Below are 21,235 nucleotides of genomic sequence, written 5' to 3' on the forward strand. Positions count from 1 at the left end.
TCATGTCCTCTGTTCTGTACCATAAGTGGTACAGTTATTATGTATCTGATTCTGTACCGAAAGTCCTACAGTTATTATACAGGCAAGGTATTACATAACAGTACTTTGGACTTGACTGAGACCTTTTACAATGCTGTAGGCATTTGCTCATCAATCCTGATGTCAGCATGTGGTCAGATTGTGATAAAAAATGCTCACTTGAGCGCAAAGGGAACACATAGCTCAACTGCTGTGTGTCCACTAACCTTAGAGTGTGTTCCAGGGCTGACCCCTTCAGACACACCTGGAGTTCTCCAACACATACGCTTTCCCATGAAATTAATAAAAAAGGGACTTGAAAAGAGACACTGAGTTTATTAAGATTTTCTCTAGGATCACTACCCAGTTCATGGAACTTCTACATGAAATTTGCAGAGTTGGGCTAAACTAATTCTGAATTAGTTTAGCCCAATTGTTTTTACTTTTTTTGCCCCAATTGTTTTTACTTTTTTTGCCTTACACATCATCGTCACCTTGGTTATGGAAACTGTCCTCACCGGTGCGATCCGTTCTATATTGTCTCTTCCTCCTGAGGACACACTGTGATTTTGACCAGTGAGATGTGCAGGGTACCAGTTCTACCTGGATTGTTTATGAACATGATGTTATAACACTTAATTTATTTATTGAGAATCTAATATATGCCCGTCATTGCTCTAAGTGCTTGGGACTCAGCCAGGATCAAAACAAACACATTTGTCCGTATGTTGACATTCTTCTGAGCCGAGGAATGAAAAATAAACACGATAGATATGTAAATTATACAGTGTGTTGGAAGTGGTGGGCACTCTATGGCAAGAAAGGAGACCAGGAGCCAATGGGCTGTTTTTATCTCCCCCACTCATAAAGTTCAATTTCTCCTGGGAGTATTTGGGACAAACTTTTAATTTTAAAAAATATTCTCTGTGGAAGTACTTTGAGCATCTGGAGCATACCATCAAAATGCAAGGTGGGGAAGTACCATGCAGGCCTTCACATCTCCCTTACATTGTGAATGAATCTGCCCAGAGCTGCTAGAGAACAGTGTAAGTGTTATGCACAGGCACAGACACGAAGAAATTAAAAATCTTCTTCATTTTGGGGGGAGGCTTTCTCTCCATAGAGCCTGCCCCCATCTCTAATCACAAACCAGCACCATCCGAGGACATGGGCGAATCATTCAAGGAAAATACCAGGGGAAATCTGGTGTTCCGAAGTCAAGGCCATCTATCTTGGTCTGCAGTTTGTCAGCAGAGTAACATAAACCTCTCTTGCCTGTGGGTTTGTTTTTTTAAAAGGTTATCAGAAGAAAACAGGCAGTGTCTGAATGAATAAGCTACCAGCTTTTAGAGAAAAGAAAAGTTTTTTTTAAAACCATATTTCTTCAAAAACTCATCTATATCCTTTTATTTTTCTCCACCACTGACACTAGTACTGGGGAGAAACTTGGTGATGTTCTGGATTAGAGCGAGGACCAGAGCCCAGAGACAACAGTGACTTGCTCAAGGTCACTAAGCAGGTCAGTGGCAGAACCAGTGCATTCTGGGTTCCCCAACACTGCTTCCAGATTAGATCATCAATGCTTCCTCAAGCATGGATTGCTTAACCCTCTACAGCTGGTTGCCAAAGAGGCCAGCTAGGCAGGTAATATATGAGAAGTCTAAGATGTTTGTGCAAGCATTCCAGGTTCTCATAGAAATCCCAAGTAGAGCAAGCAGGAAATAGAAGATGGGGCGAGGACAGGGGGTGGGGAGCTGGTGTGGTATGAATGAGAGGTAGCTGGTGCACCTCTCCAGTGTGCAGAACTTCCTGTGGACCAAAGTCACGTGCACTGATGTGAAGGGTGTCACTTCCAGACTTGAGGACCCCAGACTCCAATGTCCTTCAGTCCATGAGGGGCTGCCAGACCACCAAAGGGTAGAGGGGACACAGAGTGTGCCTCTCACTTCAGATCCTGGGGAAGGTGGGAGAGTGGTCACCCTGCCCACACCCCTGCTGTCAGGTAACATTGGAGTTCTCCGCACGAGCCAAGCATGGGGCCAAGTGCTTAACTTCCATCATCCCCTGTGTCCTCACAGCAGATAGGTCCTATCATCAGTCCCATTTCAGGAGGAAGTAAAACTGAGGCTTACAGAAGTTTAGTCATTGGCCCACGGTTACAAAGCTAGTGAATGCCAAAGTCAGAATTCAGACTCTCCTTCCTTACAGGGTGGTAGTTCAAAGTGTGGGCACTGGAGTCAGATTGCCAGGGTGTGGACCCCCTAGCTCTGCAGCTTGCTAGCAGTAAAGTGTTCAACAGCTTACTTAACCTCCCCAAGTCTCCCTTTCTCCTCTGTAAAGTTGTGACAATAATTATAGTATTTATTTTAGAGAGTTGTGGTAATGATTAGAGAATGTAGCACAGTAACTACTGACACATAGTTAATTACTAGTTGTGTGGTGGTTAACTACACTTCAACTACAGGTTGAATCACATGAAATTGCTATTGTAATGGACTAAAACTGATCAAATATAGACAATTTCACATGGTTCCATCTAATACTACACAGGCATCCATTCTTTGTAAATATAACAATGATTCCCTTAGTCATCTCCTAATTTGTGAAAGGACAGGTGATTTAATTGCTTCAATATATTTTTTTTTCTTGACTTGCTCGCTTACTTTAGCTTTTCTAGAGGATCACATAGAGATATCCTCTCTTCTGATGTGACATAGCATCCATGAGGACAGTTCCCGGAGCCTCCAATTGGGTGAGGCCGTTGTTGTCACAGGGAACTTGGGAGAGAGTAGACTGGAAGTGAGCTTAGATTGGACAGCGCTGGACTAAGAGGAAATTTCTGGTGAAGTGAGGCGGGAGCAGTCCTGGCTCCTTTGAACCGCTGTGAATGTTCTGCCATGTGAGGGAACGGCACTCCCAGACTAGACAGCTAATTGTGGTCAACAGGTGTCGAGCATCACCAGTTGTCATTCTGCACTGCGGAGATGAGCTCCTGGTTAAATTCGACACGGCCAAAGTTAATGTCATGGCCTGGCTGCTCTTGAACTCTGGCTTGGTGGGAGTAGCCTATGATGAAGGAAGAAGCAACTCAGTTGTGTTTGGGGGGGGGGTTGTAAGGGCGGGGCGGGGTGGGGGAGAACACAAAACTGGGGTAAGAATTTTGCCTTCCGAAAAGGAAAGAAAGCCACTTCTGAAAGAATGTATCTATGGTGCCGGATCTAGTGGGAGGCTTCTCTTCTGAAAGATGACTCTCTGCCCCACCCCAACTGTTGTTCCCATCTGACACGTGCCTCAGTTCTATTTCCTTGGGTTCCACATTATAGGAATATAAATAGCTTTGGAATTCAAGTGGAACATGCTGGAGAGACAGTCTTTCTAGTTAATATGGGAACAGTCTTTAAATAAAACGGTCATTTCAAAATTAACACAGAATGTCATGCCATTTTCGAGGATGGTTTAGCCTGCCTTGTTATCTGTAGAAATTACTACTGTATTTAGAGGATATCGGCCCCTGTAAGTTCAGAATTCAGTCCTGTATGTGTGTATGTGTGTGTTCCTTTTCCCTATCCGTTCTTTCCTCATCTAAAAAATAATGTGCAAGTCTTTTAAAGACTCTTTAGCAAAGAGGTTTACACATGATCTGCGGATCCCACTCCCCCACCATGGCAGCTGTAAAGTGATGAAAATGCATTTACATTCCCATGAACTCAGACTCACTCGGAGTCCCGTTTTCTTTCTGCGTGCGCTATTCCTTTCCTCCCTCTTTGTGTCTATGGTTACTGTTAAGCTGACCCCTGTACATGTGGTCTGGGGCAAATACCAAAACTCGAATCAAACACTACTTATCCATACAGCTGCAAAGAGCTGCAGTTTCAGGAGCTCAGATGGTAGAGTTACGGAAAATTCCTGTAACTGGTGGCAGTTTAGGGACCTGTTATGATTCCATCCACAGAGGTGAGCTGCCAGGCACTCCACTGCGTTGAATTTTAAAATGCAGTGTTTTGGTGGTGGTGTTTTTTACAAGCAGTATCTTGATAAATTTCTGCCTCTGAGGTGATTCTTTTACAATTTTGGATTTTATTACTGGAAACAATAACTGCTGGAAGATTTTTCTTTTTATGTGATTCTTCCTCTCTTCTAGTTTCTGTGAAAAACAATTGCTTGCAAAAACCATAGAAAATTGAAAATTGAGGTTATTCAGCTGCAAAGCAGTCCAAGTGGAGACTGGCCAGGGGCGGGTGGAAGAGCAGACAGAGGTACTCAGCAGTTAATGTTGCCAAGGCTATTCGTTCTCTCTTACCTTCACTTAATTATCATCATAGAGCATCGCGCTGTTTGTGAGTCAAAGGACCCAGAGCTACACTCTTTGGAGAAGGGCAGGACGTGGCTTACCCGTTACCACTGCTGTCCTTGCAGCAGCCTGACAAATACTTGCTCTGGAGTGTGGGACTGGAGTGCACGCGGAGCAGAAGTGCACGCAGGGACCAGGCTGCCAGCAGCTGCTGTAGAAACCAGTTCTCAGGCTCTAGCCCTGCGTGCTTCCCCTTACATCGGGGGGCCTGCTGCTGTCAGGCAGGCCGGCCTGCGATTGGCTGGGAGGAGGGCAGTAATCCGAACTGCCTTTTGTATTTGGCTAATCAGGGCAGCCGTTTGATTGCAGGTTCTGAGGAGAGGTGACTTGTTGGTGTCGGACACCTGTGTCTTAGCTTTCGCTTTCCTGGCGCTGGCTCCTGTGGATTCTTTCTGGGCTGGAATTGTGCTTCTAATGCCTCCTTTCCCAAGCCACTGAGCCCCCTTCGTGGGCCTGCTTGGCCCAGTGTCACGCTGGACAGAGGTGTCCAACAGACAACTGAGGACAATGGAAATGCTAGCCTAGACTTCCTTGAGGTAAGTCCATTTTAAACCAGATATTTCTCAACATTATATTCTACATTTATCTTGACAGAATGGCCAGTATGGAAAAGGTAAATTATGAGAGGCGGGGACGTTTAGTTTAGGCCTTTATGATGAAATCACTAAGTTATTTGCTGTCAGATGTGCTTGCAAAAATTATACCAATGCACAATAAGTAAAGACGTACATTTGAAAGGGGGTACTTGTCAAATTACTGTAACCCTTGCAGGCAATGGACGCCACATTGTGTACACCTCCCTATTCGATGCGGAGCTCAAGTGAAGATAGAGAAAGTAACTGTTAAGGAGGGCCAGCAAATACACTAAGTAATAGCTCGCACAGTAACACCAAGTCCGGCTGAGTACCCCGGCTCTGTCCCCTCATGCAACCCCAGGGTTTCTAGCCTCATTCTAATCACCACTTATTTTTAAAGCTACTTTTAACTTTTCCTCTTGTAATAGGAAAGCAGTTTTTATTTTTAAGATTTGTTCAACATCAGGGAATTAGTGAGTTTCACCTCAGTTTGGGGTGTGATTGTCTCACTTTGCTCCTTACTCTCACCCTTATGTTCCAGAGAAAGTCAGATTATGACTGCAAGCACCCGGATTTGAGCGACAGATGCTTAGGGCTATTAAGCCTTATTTCTGATCAAACTTAAGACCTACTCTGATTTCATTTCACTTGTAAGTCGATTGACAAATATATCAAGGACCATCCTGTTGTCCCTCTTGGAAGGCTGTCAGCACACTTCTCACTCTAGGATTTAGTAATCCAAGATGGGTAAAAAGACTAGTGCTTGGAACTAGTTCCTCACAGGCCTGCCTGTTTGGTCCTGATAGGAAGGGAGCAATTTTCTCTTTGATTTTTTTTAATGTAAATTTTCTGTAAATGAATAAAGGTCCATTTGTAAATCCAAAGAGGTTCTGAAGCTACTTTTCCTACCTTATTAATTCCAAAGATATAAACACCTTCATGAAACAAAGGTGTTCTCCAATTCTGAATGATTCTATTTCAGTAGTAATAGTAATAGACGAGATAGAGGTGGTGGAAAGAGGTGATAAGCATTCATAAACCATTCACTCAAAATCTATGTTAATCATCTTGAAGTATGTCTTTTTCTTCCAATGTTTATAGTCATTTGGAAATTTCCATCTTTCTTAGCTGTTAGTTAACTCATCTTTATGAAAACATTTTTCTGTAATAAGATCAACATGTTAATAATACTAAATATAAATACTAAAAATGACTGTTTTGATGTTTAAAAGCATCATTAATCCCATGGGGATGTTACCCGTGGGGTGAAATGTGGTCATCACACGAGTCTCCAGCAATCATTTTTATATAACGTGTGTGCAAACAGGACAGATGGCTGGTGATAACTGAAAAATTACATTGGTGGGCAGGCAGATACTAAGTGAATATGTAAATGTTGAGGGACTTAAAGGAAAAATGAACATTGGAAAGCTAATAAATATATATATTTAGCATTGATTTAAATTTCAAAATTCTACCTTTGCTTATGAATTACACCTAGAGAGTATATAAATCAAAAGATGTATAAATCAAAGGTAGTTTCATGAATTAAGCATAAGTCATTTTTGTGTGGATAAGGATAAATAGCCTTAACCACTGTCTTAAAAAAAAAAAGACACCAAAACACACTATTCATTAAAAAAAGAAACAAAAACCCCATTTCCTGAAAAGTCACAAAGAGGAAGAGAAAACTAGTTGAAAAACCTCTTTATAGCTAGTTAAAAAGAAAATAAAATCACAAGAAACACCACATTTTTTATATCAAGCCTATAGAAAGTCCTTGCACATATCTGCAGAGTCCCAGGGTCCCCCGCATATGTAATTTAACTCAACTTTCATAACTATAATATAGTTCATCCCAAGAACAGTATCATTAGAGAATTAGATTGGGGCGAGGGATCAAGTATCTTAAATTCACTTTTCCCCTTTCTGGAGCTGTGGAATGTGTCAGGCTCCTCCACCGCTGCGAGGTGAGTGTCCTCTCTGGTGCTGTGGGTAGCGCCCAGTAAGGCATAACAGAGAGCACTGGGTCTCCCCCTCCCAGACACACACGGTGAGTCCCATTGGCTCTGCTTGCACGGTTCAGCTATGCAAATGAAAGCTGCACACGTCAGACACTTCCCTCCCGGCAGCTCTCCTTCTCCCTGCTTCCCTCCCTCAAGAACAGCCCCAGATCTCAGCCTTTGCTTTGACTTCTCTGAGCGGGAAAGGCCTGTGAGCTCAGAGGCTGAACAGTGGGGCGAAACCTCCCATTTGCTCGATGTGCTATGGTCACAGGGACAAGCCAGCTGGGGACCCTTAGCCACACACACATGAGAAAAGAGTTTCCTCATCTCCACTCCTCTACAGATGGCTTCATTAAAAGGTCACTGGTTAACATGGAAAAGTTGGCACTCTGTCCTGCTAAACCTCTCAAAGGCATGTTTTTTTAAACAAAACACTTCCAGCAATCCTAACATTCACATCTCAGGACAAATGGATGATTTTGGAAAGCAGGAACCTGAGCAGGCTCAACTCATTGTGCTTCTTAGTTGGACAGATAAGATTAAAAAATGAACGTCAAATGATGGTGGTGTATCATCTGATATCGTTGGGAGAAAAGCTCTTAATGAACCTCTGTGAACTGAAACTGGTAGGATTGCTCTGATGTCCTGTCAAGAGATCAAGTGATCACTGGCGTCAGACATGTAAGTAGGACTTTGCCTGTACACTCCAGGCCTGGGTTAGAAGCCACAATTCTGGGGATAGAATTTAAATGATCCCCACCCTGAAACACCATGGCTGTTTAGAATTACTAGTTTTTTTTCCAAGTACCAAGCTATTTAGTGACGAAATATAGGTACCAGTGCACCCTTCCCACCAATACCAGTGTTTATAGCATTCTGGACCAGCTCTCCAGGGCCAGGGGTCCCAGAAATGAGGGTAAGAGGTGGGGGTCTCCAAGTTCCTCTCTGACTTTTGTGCTGGGAGCAGTGGAGGCTGGTCTCACTGATCCAATATGGAAGCACTCATTTTCCAGTTGTTTACAAATCATGGCTCATTCATTCCTCCGCTGATGCACCTAGGTCAGTGTCGTCATCCCAGTGCGGAAGACAGGGAGAGGTAAGGGATGAAATGGAATGATTGGTCCAGCAGCACCAAGAAGCTGGTGAGAAAGTAGAAATTCAAAAGCTGTGCAGTTCTCTTTCCCTTTATGTCTCTTTGTCAAAAGAAAAATCAGAATTCCTTTACACCTCTCCCACAGCCCAAAATGCTACAGTCCAAAAATTTGTGGCTCTCTTCGCGGGATCACTCTGTGACTGGGAGGGGCTCTGAGGCTTACAAACAATGAAATGAATTGGGTATGGAGTGTGGTGCGTGTTCATGTGTGTGCGTCTGCGTGTTTGTGCACATGTGTGTGTGCCTGCCAGCTCTCCCGAACAACTCAAAACCCCAGGGCTTTGTGGGTCAAGTTTGTCTGAAGCCTAAACCGAGAGGGACAGCATCCTCTCTGCTATGGCCTTTTCCTAGAGAGGCCTGATCATTTATAACAAATTTCAGCCCAGGCCCCTTGGCAAGAGAGGCCAGCCCCAGAGCTGCGGGTGAGCCAGTCAGAAGGCAGCAGGCCCAAATTGCCCCCGAAGGTATTCCAGGAATGTTAATGGGATGCCTGAGTGGAGGGCTTCCGAGCCCTGAGCTGGGGCTGAGGACTGTTCTGTGACCATCTGTTGAGGCCCAGGAAGTCTCATAGCAACAGCTTTTCAAGAATGGTGCTTTTTTTTTTTTAATTAAAATTAACTAACAAAAACCCCAAAAACTGCTTCAGTGCTCAAAAAGAATCAGGACAGGATTCAGATTCTTTCTGCAGAGCAATGAGCTTTTAAGGAAGAAAACACCCCTGTATCTTTCATTCCCATTCTTTAAATGAGCAATTTGTACTTGGTTCTGAGGTCTCAATTCTGCCCCCGCCCCACCCCACCAAAGGGTAGAATTCATTTTTTGGAAAAGGGTAGAGGTGAAAACAAGTTTCTAAAGCTATGGAGAAATAACTGGCAAAAATACGGTTAAGAAAAAGCCGAATTTTGAGATTTTCTTGGTATTTGTTGCTCTTAGCAATCCTGTCAGTAGCTGCATTTTTCCTCTGTAATAATGTGAGCTTTAAGCCTGGCTGTTTAGTCAATGAAATGAACTTCAGACAAAGCCACTAATTTTACTGTGATGACGTATGGGCTCCAATATGCATCTCTTGAATCTGTGTAACAGCTGACCTTAGAAAAAGAGGGAGAGGAAGTGATACTGGTAGTGTTAAATTTTTTAATTGGTGAGGCATTAAGTTAGCCATGAACAAAAATTGTGTTATTTCGTCAAGATACAAGACCCTGTAAAATAATCAACACCTGAGGCCTAACAAGCAGCTGTGTGTACAGGGGCAGGCATGCTAGCCAGAGACAAAAGACATATATTCTGTTCCAACATCTACCCCTTACTGGGCTATTTTACAAAGGTACACAGCTCTTAGAGCACAGTTCCTCCTCTGCAAATTGGATTCCTGCATTGTTAGGAAGGTTACACATAGTCACTCTGGGAAATGCCCCTTGAATCGGAATGACATCTGTGAAGGAGAGTTATAAGCTGTCATTCTTGCCATTGTCCAACCCTGGGAAAATATGTTCATGAGAACTTTTATATTCTCCTCATTTTTTAGTTTGACATTTCTTAGTTTCCCTCAAGTCTTATCAAATAAAATTTCCCAGTAGAGTCACAAAATACTTGAAGTGATTTGGCATACACATGCGTAGTTACTGACCCTAATACGTCTTTGTGGTCTTGACCATCCCTACGTCTTTCTACTCATGAGGTGTGACTCAGATCTAATGTATTGCCCCTCATGGTCAAGGGTGATGCCACTAGCCCTCGGGAGAAGTGTGTATAGTCCAAGTTTGGTTTCCGGTATGTGGGTTCCTAATGGAGTCTTTCTTTCTATAAAAGGCGTGACCACTTATTCTCTCTGTACCTATTGCCTCATGTATAAAATGTACCCAGTAAATATTTATGGACTGCCTATCACGTGCCTGCTGTGTTTCTAGGTCATGGACAAAAGTAGACAAAATTCCTTGAATGTATTCTGGTCAAGGGAGCCAAAAAACAAACTCCCAAGTAAGTCAATTGTGTTGAAGGTTGTACAATGGTACCTGCTACTGAAGAACATAATGCAGGCAGGTGTGGTGTATAGTGGCAGAGCGGGTAATGCAATTTTCTAAAGGGTGGCTGGAGCAAGCCCCAGTAAGACGGTGATATTTGAAGGAGGACTTGAAGGGAGCAAAGACTGCACCTGGACGTGAGCTGGGGAAGAGCACTCCAAGCAGAGAGAACAGCAAGTGCAAAGGCCCTGGGGGGAGTGCAGATGACACTGTGTGGTGTGGAAGAGCCAAGAGGCAGTGCGGAAGGGGCCAAGGTGAGCGCCTTCTGGATCACTGGACGGCGTTTGGCTTTTACTCTAATGACCACGATGAGTACTTACTTCATGGAGCTGTTGTAAAGTTAAAAAAAAAAACAATTTGTGTAAAGTCGTTAGCTCAGTGAACTACCACATAGAAAATCTTTCATAATTGTTAGGTATTGTCCATTTGTTTATTATTACCACTACGTAGGATTTAAAGATACAACAATGTGAGCACATGGAAGAGAGGTTTGTTCTGATCAAAGCTGATTCTTCTCATAAGAATTAAACTCCCAATCTTGGCTTCTTAAGTATTCAGTTGTATCACCTAAGGAGGTTCCCATCCTATAACTTCTCACATAGAGAGGGGAAAACTTAGTTTTTGAAAACTGGCCTTGTTTAAACTAAACCATTGTTTCTATAACTACGTCCATAGTCTCTAGGGACAGGTGTATTTTGATACGTTTGGTTTAAATTTCAGCTACAAAAGTTCTGTTGAATTCCACTGAATTCACATGATATGGTGATGTACTCGTGTTGAGATTTGATATCGATGCTCTTCTCTAGCCACAGGATTCCAGGTTGGGTAGGAGCCTATTGCAGATAAAATAAACACAAGGAGTCAATGCCTTTTCCTTCTCTCCAGAGCCCAGAAGCAAGATTGGTTTTCCGGGGCACTTCGGCCCTCTCTCGCAGTGATCTTCCTGGACACCCCTCTGATGGTCTAGATTCTGTTGATCTCCTCCTTTCAGCTGGAAGGGTTTTGCTCATAACTCATGTGCAGTGATGACTAACTCAGAAACTAGAAGAGAGAGAATCCTTTTCTCCAAGCATTTGAAGACTATCATTTAGAATTGGGGTTATCCTTGCTCCAGAACAAGCATAAGTGATTTGGGAACAAATAAAGGAAGTGCCCGATGATAGCTAGAGATGACGGATAAAGGAATAGGCTCTCTAAAAATGTCCACTCTCATCAATGGAAAAGTTCCATTGCAGGCTGGGTAACTAATCATCAGAGAGGTTATCAATCATTTAAGTTTAATTAACAGCTTAACTTCTAAGATGTCTTTTAACTTTGTGCTTCTATTTTCTTCCCAGATCTGCTTTTTGAAAAGTAAATTCCACAGGGAAAGCCACCTTAAATTCTCTTTAGCTGACACTTGGCATGGAGGTTCTGAGAACAAGAAAAAACATTTTTGATTGTGGAGGCTGCATTTTACTTGGAGCCAGGGGAGTCGCCCTCCGGCAGTGGTGACCCTGGTCCAGAGCCGGGAGCCCCGGTCCTCCTCAGCACTGACAAAGCTCTCCCCCCATCTGCAGATTCCAAAGTTAGCATGTGTCAGTCATATTGCCACGGCTCGCTGCAAAGTTGCTTAATTATGATCAATGGGTAGAGTAGACTATAACTCACTGTTCCTTTTCAACAAACACTTGTATTGTACTTACTATGCTCTACATGATTTATGAAATGCTCTCATAACAACCCTATGACAAAACTACAGTTTTAATCCCCATTTAACAGGTTAAACAATTGCGTACCAGTTCAGTAACTAACCCGAGGCACACAGTCACAGCTGGGATTTACACCTAGGTAGTTGGCCAGCAGGGTCTGCACTCTGAACTCCTACGTTGGTGTGCCCACAAAATGCTTTGTCTCGTCCCATGCACCTTTTCCATTTGTTTAGCACTCCTGTTGATTCAGGGAAAAAAGTGATCTGGCATATCGTGACACTTTACTGCCCTCTGTGAGGGCCGGGAATGTAACCTGTTGATGCCCAGTGCCCAGCACAGCGCCCAGGGCACGGCAGATACTCAAATATTTGGTGAATGAGAGAGGGAGTGAGGGTGTGACTTGAGTAAACAGTAGTAAGGCCATAGAAAGGCCTTTCTGATCTCACAGAGACACAGAAACACATATGTGATTGCAGGGTGTCACTGGATGCAAAAACTGAAAAGTTATGAAACAGATAAAATTCAAGCTGAAGATACAAGGGGGCAGTTATTTGAACCAGTGTCAACAATTTCATCCCTTTTAGGTGCTCATTGATATTTTGATTAATAAGTCACATCATACTGGAAAAATGCCCCCAAAGAACTCAAACTAACACCTGCCAATGTGACAACGGGGGAAGGAGCAATCTGGGGAGCCATGAATTCCACCAAATGCAGGTTTTAAGGTGGGGTTTGGACTCAGTGCATTTCACATTGAATGAAATTGAGACTCACAGATCTACTACAGGGCGGGGGAGGAAAGCCTGAGCCTGGGGGACACCTGGGGGCAGTGCACATAAAGGCACTCAGACCAGCTCAAATAAGAAGAGGGTTCTTTGAAAAGATATGAGGGAAGCTGTAATGTCCAACTGTGAGAAGCCAGGATCACTTCAAAGTTTAACCTAATGACTAAGTCAGGAGGAAGTCAATAGCCTGAGTGTGAGTTCCCACCTTGGCATTGTTGAGTTTGTGACCCCGGATAAATGTTTCCGGACTTTGTTTATCCATCTGAAAAGCAGAGAATAATGAAATGGTCTACCTTGTTGGGTTGTTGTGTAAATTGAATGAGGTAATACATATGAAGCACTTGGAACACTGCCTGACACATAGTAGGAGGTCAATAACCATTAGCCTTTATTATGACTTAGCAAGTAGACAGCTATTCATTTTCTCATAGACTACATACTTCCTCATTTCAGTTGACTTTGAACATCAGTTCCATTACATTTTCTGCAGACTGGCTTTCCAGAAAACACACTTCTAGGGTTAATTGAATAGTATAGTGATGTCACCAAGCTCTAGGTTTATCTATTTCCATTCTACCATTCTTAGCATGATGATTTTCATCCCCAGATTCGCTCCTCATGATTACAAAATGGCTGCTGCAGCTCCAGCCATCACATCCTCACACAATTTTGTCCAAAGGCAGGAAGGAGTCCAGTTTTGTGTATTTTTTCAAGGAGGAGCACTTTTCCAAAAGCCTTCCTTCAAACTTACCTTTCTGTCAGATCTCACTAGCTAGGGTAGTATCTTATACTCATACCTAGAATAGTAACTGACAGAGGTATCAGAGTACCATCACTGATGTAAATCAAGAATGATTTATCTCTTGGGGCTATGGAAGAATCCACCTTCCTGAGCATGTAATCATCTGGTACTGTAATGGGACTAGAATTAAGTTTGTGAGGAAGAAGGGGAAAGTGACCATTGAGTACATAATCACAAGGGCCTATATTAGATTCACACGTGTCTAAGCCAAGCAAATCAAAGTCCTCCCCTGAGATTTTATAGACAGACTAAGAGAAGGCAGAGCTTTCTTTCTTTTGACATGGCTGAGAGGGCAAACCTAAAGTTCTCTGTTCTGTGGCTATTTTCTGTATTACTCCCCCTCCACCCACACCCTGAAGGAAAATCCTATTTGCTGTAGGAAAAATGAGGGTGGGGGGAGAGGGAGAAAGTTGGGGCAGAGGGAGACATAGAGGTGGACACAGACACAGACACACACACACACAACACAAAGAAGATGGTGCCTGATAGGGCGAGTGATCACCTGACACTATTTTTCAATCCCTGAGGCCATTTCGATCCTTGGCCTTTCCAGGAAATTCCCATTTTCACTTAAATTTCTTTGTGAATTCAATATCACTGTATCATTTGCAACAACAATAACAACATCCTGTTTGATGCATTTCCCCAAATGTCTGGGTTTCTATCCTTCCACATCTGCTCATGTGTAGCCCTGGCTCCCCACAAGCCATCTTTGAACTCTAGTGTGTTCTCACATCTCTGAGTTTTCATCACCTGGTTAACTCAGTCTCTGGGCCCCAGTTCCAAGTGCCACAGGCAACAACCTGAAAGGCTCTGCTTGTAGCCAAGGAGGAGCTGGTCCAGCCTCACTCCTTCAGCAGGGGCTTGGTGGGGGCCATGTTCTCCTAGAATAATTGTGAGCAGGGACATAATAACATCTATTTCGGATTAAAAGTGTGTGATATCTGTCCAGTCCTTCCTAAAATGACTGTGCACCCAATTGGAAAGTACATTTTTCATAAGTAAAATGGCTAGATTTCAGATGTCCAAGTGCCTTTGACAGGGAATTAAAGTCTGGCAGCTCTGCTCCCTTTGGCATGACTTACATAGACGAGAATTCTGGATTTGTATCAGGGAGTTAGTGAGGGATTTAAGAGGAAGTAACTACAAGAGCTGAGTGAAGCCATCAGTAAAATCGGTGTGGGCATCCGGGGCGGGCCAACGGGAGCGCCAGGCAAGACTAATGAGGAAAATCCCATGGAAGGAGGACATATAAGAAGTAGACTCTGTGGTTCAGTAGAATGAATAACTTTATTTTTTAATATCTATTTTTCTTTTTTACGAAAATGTCCACCCGTTCATGAAAGTGGAGAGTACCACAAATTCCCACACACTCACCATCCAGCTGGATGGCTCTTGTCAAGTGGAACAAGTCTGGAAGAGGAAGACGAAAGGACCAGTGAAGGGCAAAATAGCTCATGACAGATGTATCAGCGAACTTGTCAGGAGCGGGCAGGCCGTTGAAACCCAAGATGTTTGTTCTTCTTAATTAGTTGTTAGTGAAATAATTGCCAAGTGCAATCTGGCTTCTTGGTATCTGAGTCCAGATTATGTAATTTGAGGAAGCAGACCCCCTTGGCCTAATCTCCAAATCACTGGGGGTTTTACTTGGTGCCAAGACTAAGAAAGCCTTCCATTCATCTGACATTTAGCAACTATTGATCTGCCCTCTGCCAGGCACTGCACTGGGCTTTATAGGCACGCATGTCTGGAAGACAGGTTCTTTGCTTTCCCAGAATGCAGCATCTGGTGCGGGGAATACATTGAGCAGAAAATCTGTAAAAAGCATGACGAAATTTTTCTGGTAGCATAGAAGAGTTGAAAGCTTTTTGTAGGAGGGTGATTGTCTTGATTTTTACAAAGATGAATTGGAGGTAGATAAAGAGATTTAGTAGGTAAAGGCATTCTAGACAAAGTAAACCAAGAGATGTTGGGTGAGAACCTTAAGTCAGGACTGCAGGGCAGATTGCGCATGAGCGACCTGCTAAAAGACCTGCAGAAGTGGGGTGGGAGAAGAGCCGACATCCACTCCAGGCTTTGCTCCCCGGAGCAGTTGCATCCACCTGGAGAAGGAGGTGCTTTTGTCTAATTTGCACAAGGTGTCTTGTGGGCTGAATGTACTTGGTATTCTTTGATCGGAGAGCATATATGAGGATACTCATGGGTTTGAACAGGACCCGGAAGCTAGTGGGGAGCTAATAAAGAATTTAAGAGGCAGAGCTGTGACCAAGGCAGATCTGTGTTTGAGAAAGACCATTCTGGCTGCATTTTGGAAGGTGATTTTAAAGATGGAAAGTCTGGAGGAAAAGAAACTAGTGAGACAGGTCTGGTCCAGGTGAGAAGTAAGGAGAGCTCCCAGGTTTGCCACACCTCAGTGGAAGACTATTGCTTCCCAGCAAGGACTGATAAACCCAAGAACTTTGACATGGTGTGTGGTAAGATGTTAACTGTCGAATAACAGAAAAAGTTCGTTATATAAGCATTGTGGTTAAAGATTAAAAGGAAGGTTTCAATAGTAGCTTTTGAGACAGAGAGATCACCCTGATCTTGAGCTGCACCCCTTCAGAGAATGACCAATTGATGTTAAAGGAAACTGTTACTACCCTTTTCAAGTACAGCGAAACCTCCTGCAGTGGATAAGTCTTTTCAAGATAAGACATAGTAATGCCCAGCTGCAAACAGCTAGCTTGTCACCTTTATTCTTTCGTTCAAGTGTAAAATTATAAAAAGCTGGAGTATCCCAAACCCTTTTCCCATTCTTTTAGAGAAAGCAGTTTCTTGTCTGTTTTGCTTCCGATGGAGCGTAGACATGCCAGCAGCGTCCTTTCTGTCTCTCTGTGCTTGTCACGATGGTCTAGCAGCTCAAGCTTTTGAGTTGAATCGCCCTGAGTATGAATTCCAAGTTCATCACCTTCTAGCACATTGGGAAGGATACATTTCTCTCTGACCCTCATCTGTAAAATGTGGGGAATGCGACCTACCTCACAGAGCTGTTGGGAACAATGAACGTAAAGAGCTTGGCCTAGGGCCTGGCAGGTAGCACGCTAGTCACAGGTGGTGGTGGTGGAGGTGGCCCTTGTTGTTGCTATTGTTCTTATTATTAATGCTGGTTTCCAGACATTAAGAAGGGATACAATTGACTTTTGCTCACTCATTTTCCTTGGGCCTGCATCTATTAGATGGTGACAACATATAATGTTGGCTTCTTTATGGATTGGCCTCAGGGAGAAGGTGTGCGTGCCACATGAGTCAGAGGGCAGGTTCCTTCCTGGCTCCTTCCTGACGAGCCTTCAGATACTGGACTGATAATGTTCGGGATAGGGAAGCATACCATTAGACTACGGAAACTACTGGAAAGAAGGCAGAGATCTATGGTACTCTTGGTTTTCACATGACCAAGATATTTTCCTAGGATATAATAGGCCACTGAAGTGGCACTTGGTATCACCTTTAATAATTCAACATAGAATATTTATGGTTAAATACCAGCACAAGGCTTCAGCAGCCAGTTACACCCAAAGAAAATGTACTTAACTTTCTTATCGAGAAACAGTCTTGATAAGACACTGGGTGACTGTTAACTTTGGTCACTGCTCCGGAATGTCCCCGGTGGTCCTGCCAGTTTCATTGCCAAGGAGTGTCATGTTTTTGTAAATGTCCCCATGTTATGCCTTCACAAATTAAAAATGTTTTTATGGTGTATTGTAACTGCAAGCAAACGACTTGTGTGCCTCTCTCTCACCTGTCAAAAGGGGAGTGGTGAGAATTCCGAAATTAATATTGTTAAAGTGCCTGGGATAAGAAATACATTCTGAGCGTAAAGTATTATTGTCCTCAATGTTAAGTGCTCCTGAAGCAACATGAGAATCAGTCAGAGGCTGGGAAAAGTGGAAGTGTGCTTTTTATACTATTCCGAAATCTGTTATGCCTTTGAGAAAAAAAATAAGATTTCAAAATATCTAAAATAAGCTATTTATAATTTTTTTGCCATGAAAAAGAAAGAAGAAAATTCAGTGACCGTTAAAAATTTAAATCCATAATTCTCAACCAAGGTGATTTTGTTCTCCAGGAGAGACACTTTTGCTTGTCACAGCAGGGGGCAGGGTGGAGGGTGTGTCACTGGCATCTGGTGGACAAAGGTCAGGGGAGCTGCTAAACATCCTGCACTGCCCGGGACAGTACCCTCCACAGAGAATTATCTGGCCCAAGTGGTGTCAAGGTTCAGAAGTCCCGAGTTAAATAAAGGCTGTGGGGAGCAATTATCCAATACCCGACTACCTCTTTCAGCAAGAAATTAGCCTTCCCATTGCTTTCTGAGAATTGAAATTGTTTTCCTCTGTCCATATAGGGAAAAATGCTGGTATACCTTCTTGCAGGTTTAGTCTGACCTGTTTTCTTTCTACATAAGTCTCAAAGTATCAGACAATTCTGTCCAAAAACATCATCAGGCCACTTTCTTGGGAGATTGTAGGTGGGAGAAACATCAACCAGATTGACTAAAGCCTTCACTTTTCAACTGGTTGGTTTAGCACTCTGGGACACACAGCTGTCCGTGAGACAGTGGAAGGAGTGGAAGGGAAGGTTGGGCGAGGAAATGCCTTCACATTTCAACACTCTCCTTCAAGGAAAGGGAAAGTTGCTTTGCAAATACTTGCCAAGTGTGAAGTCGTCCAGGAGCAATCACAGAACCTTCCTTTTGTTCTTTCTTCTCTGTTTTCCTTGAGTCTCTTTATTTCACAAACTATTATTTGCAGACTTTCCAGCCCATCTCCTGTGGTAAGTACTGCTCCTGCTCAAGACGCAAACGGCTCAAATGATTTTAAGAGCAAGCTAGAAGAAAACCACAACGTCCTGTAGGTAATCATGTTATCTCAAAAAGAAAAGTTAAACAAGGGGCTTCTCCTCCAGATTTTATGTATTTATATCTTACAACATATAAAATTCATCTCCATTTTACTGTGCATTTAATTGTGTCTTTATTGAAAACTGTAAAAATATATAATCACATGATAAATGACTACTGCAGCCATATATCAATTTTCTTGATTTTGTTCTCTGTAGAAAGCTTTTGTTTTAGCTTTAAAAGGTTCCCCATGTCCGGAACTTACTAGTGGAGGAAATGTTGGTAAATAGTAGACAAAAGTAAATTTAATCACAATAAACATACATACTCAATGATAGGAGATGTTTTTCCAGCTGAACCTTTCCTGGTCAGCCTGTAAGAAATCAGATTTTCATTATGGTGGATGTCAGTGCATCTTCTGATATGCCAGTGGAGCTCACTGTGCAAATCCCACGTGGAGTTAGGAGGAGAGACTCTGGCACCAGACGGCCTGGATGCAGATCATGGCTCTGTCACTGACTCTCTGTGACTATGCAACTTTGCACAGATCACTTCTCCTTCGGTGCCTCAGTTTCCTTATATTCAACATGAGAATAACAGTATTTTCCTCAGAGGGTAATAGTAACAGCTAAATGAGCTAACACCTGTGCTCAGTGTGCATTATTTTACCATCATTATTATCATTGTTGCATTGTAGTTCGTTCTGTATCTGTATGAAGCAGCAGACTGGTGGATGGCGCCACTTTAGTGTGCCCAAGTCCACTGTGGTGTAAATGCGCCTAGCGAGGATCACCCAGTGCACAGGTGGCAAACACAAGGCCCGCGGGCCGAATCCGGCCCTCCACCGTGTTTTATCCAGCCCTCCACCGTGTTTTTACCCGGCAGCAGCACCGAGCTCTCGCTTAACTGTTAAGGAGTAGTTACATTTATACAGTCCTAAAATTACATTCAGCCTTTTGAAGGCAACCATGAGGCTGATGTGGCCCGCCCCCCCTGCCCCACGTGAAAATGATTTTGACACCCCTGATAGTGTTTTTTGAAGTAGTTGTCTTTTTAAAATACACGTGCTTTGGAGCTAATGGGACAGAGACTTACTGATTTATAACCAAATCCTCTGGTTTCCTATGCTTTTCTATGACTACATAAAATACTGGGGTCAGCACTTTGGATTCCCAAACCTAGTCTTCAGGCAACAGGAGCTATGTATCAGAATTTGAGCCTCTGGTTGCCTTGGAAGAGGGCGCTTTCAACTCTTTTAACCTGTGTAATACTGGGGGGTATGGGATGATTGTGCTTTGAAGAATGTGGGTGTCAAGTATGTTCCAGCCGTATTTATGCCAAGCTGCTGACATGTCATAGTCATTGTCCCTAAAGTAGGACAGGATCAAAATGCTGTGGACAGATAGGTAGAGATGATTTTCTAGCTTTGGTTTTTCCAGTTTATTTTCTAGACACACGTCTCACTTGCTCTGCGATGTAAAGACACATGGTTGCTTTGAGACTAACTGCATCGTCTAGGCATGGGCCTCCTACTCTGCACGGCATCTGAGTTGCCTGTGTGTTGTTCCAGTAAACGAAGGCGCTTGATCAAAATGATCTCTCAAGAGTCTGAATTCACTTATTAAAATGAGAACCAACCATCTAAGAAATGCCTTTAAAATGTTAGAAATCATTGTTTTTCAAGGATCAGTGTTAATAATGGATAGTGTCTGAAAACTTTTGAAATCATAACCACCTACAGCAGTATGGGGGAGGAAGAAGAGTAAGGATATAGAAAAACTAAAAGTGGAACATTTAAAAGACAAGATTTTGTGTTCAAAATAAGAGATCTGGGAATTATGTTCTGTTTATTCTAGACTGAATTTCAAATAAATAACTGCATGTATTCAGTTAGAGTCAAATAATTTTCTGAATATATAAAGCGAAGGATTTACTCATCTCTAAAACCAAAAATGTGGACTAGTTGATACTTAAAGTACACTTTGTCCGTAACACAGGTCAAAATCAATCCCATGTGGCTTTTCGCATTGAATTCCTCAAGGGGCAAAGCAGACACACGTTGGATGCAGTGCTGGAAATAGCCTTACTAGCAAACGTTCAACTGCCTGGGAATTATATAACCTCTCCTACGACTCAAACGCGGGCTGCAAAGGTCATGTCCCCCTGGCGATAAGAGCATCAGTGTGAGGCCGTGTGTGGAAAGATTGCCGTAGGAAGATAGGCCGGTCCTCGTTCACACTGACTCCAGTGGTGTGGGCACAGCAGAGGCGATGACGGCCTCGATGGCTGCATCAGAGTGAACTTCAATGAGTGCAGGAGTGGAGAGGATCAACAGCTGAGACTTACCCAGGAAACGACAATGTGTCAGAGACTTTCAGCCCAGAGAGAGATTTTAAAACACCATTTGATTGCATGTTACTGGGAGAGAATTGTTCTCCATGTAGAAATCCTAAGACAAGTTGGAAAAATAATGAACACCATAAATTAGACTTGGATTTGACTGGCATTGCAGCCTCAAATTCCGTGTCCTGTTCGCTGTTCTGTACCCCTTTAAACTGTAAGTCTGCTGCCTGGGAGAAAGTAAGTGTAACTCATCCCTCTAACTTGAGTAAGCAGAAATTATAATAATCCTATTTAAGATGAAAATAGCGAAAGAACGAGGTAATGAAGAAATGGTCCGAGGGAGAGAGTCGTGCAAAACCGCCAAGTGGCACCAGTGGGGAGGAAACCTAATGGGATTTCCGAAGAAGGGAAAGGTGAATAAAACAGAGAAAAAAAGTCTGCTTTTAAATAGATGGAAAAATTCTTGTTTTCAAAAATGTATCTTTATAGACATTTGGTGGAAATGCGAATAACTACTGCTAAATTTCTTTTTAATAATAAAATTTTAAATACAAACTTATTCTTTATCATTTCAGATTTTCCAAAATTTGCTGAAGGCAATAATACCA

General features: G+C 42.9%; 1 protein-coding gene across 8 annotated transcripts in view; it reads left to right on the plus strand.

Moving 5' to 3' along the window:
- Positions 1–21,235, plus strand: part of SHROOM3 (shroom family member 3) — a 277,506-nt gene that overhangs the window by 114,839 nt on the left and 141,432 nt on the right. For 2 of the 8 annotated variants that reach the window (XM_053923121.2, XM_053923119.2), the window contains exon 1: positions 4,662–4,905. The exons of 5 other annotated variants lie outside the window; for them this stretch is intronic. The gene's annotated coding sequence lies outside the window, so the exon portion shown is untranslated. Of the gene's footprint in view, positions 1–4,661; positions 4,906–21,235 lie in introns of those variants that run through there. One more of the 8 variants, XM_071221289.1, reaches the window with a different exon arrangement.

The sequence above is a fragment of the Desmodus rotundus genome, chromosome 4 (genome assembly GCF_022682495.2).
Source record: "Desmodus rotundus isolate HL8 chromosome 4, HLdesRot8A.1, whole genome shotgun sequence".
In the NCBI taxonomy this organism is placed as follows: domain Eukaryota; kingdom Metazoa; phylum Chordata; class Mammalia; order Chiroptera; family Phyllostomidae; genus Desmodus; species Desmodus rotundus.